Below are 572 nucleotides of genomic sequence, written 5' to 3' on the forward strand. Positions count from 1 at the left end.
CTGTCTGTTACGGTTCCTCAGGGCTCGCTGTGGCATGGAGGTGTCACACTGGAGAGGTCCACATCTCCTCCTTGTCCGTGCTGAGACCCAGCAAGACCATGGCCAGGTGATGTGGGACATCTGGCATTAGGGCTCTGGACAGCGGGTCAAAAACAGGGGCTTGTGATGGGAAGTTCTGCTGCCGGTGCTGGTGAGCCTGGCCTAGAGCAAGACCAAGGAGCATGGATGGGTTTCTTTGTACCAGGAAACTTTATGCCAGCAGGATGTTGCCCACTGACTGCAGTTGCTGTTTACCTCTGCTCAGTCTGTACCCGTTCTGGGTGCCTGGGGACGCAGAGTGGTTGCTGTTTACCTCTGCTCAGTCCATACCCGTTCTGGGTGCCTGGGGACGCAGAGATCTGGTATTAGGAGTGATGGAGTTGGGCTGTAGGTGCACACCTGGGCCAGGAGAAGTTAAACCCGTGAACTCCTTGAAATCAACCGTTTTCCTTTCGAAGGTATTGAAAGGGTCCTGTCCTCCTCAGGCGGGTGCAAAAGATGGATTTTTCTTTCCACAAAGGGTGATGGAAAGA

The 572-nt window shown here is 54.2% G+C and overlaps 1 protein-coding gene across 1 annotated transcript in view; it reads left to right on the plus strand.

The window, feature by feature from the left end:
- Positions 1 to 572, plus strand: part of FDXR (ferredoxin reductase) — a 7765-nt gene that overhangs the window by 813 nt on the left and 6380 nt on the right. The gene's annotated exons all lie outside the window — the stretch shown is intronic.

Source organism: Cariama cristata, unplaced genomic scaffold, assembly GCF_000690535.1.
Source record: "Cariama cristata isolate BGI_N322 unplaced genomic scaffold, ASM69053v1 scaffold29648, whole genome shotgun sequence".
Taxonomy (NCBI): domain Eukaryota; kingdom Metazoa; phylum Chordata; class Aves; order Cariamiformes; family Cariamidae; genus Cariama; species Cariama cristata.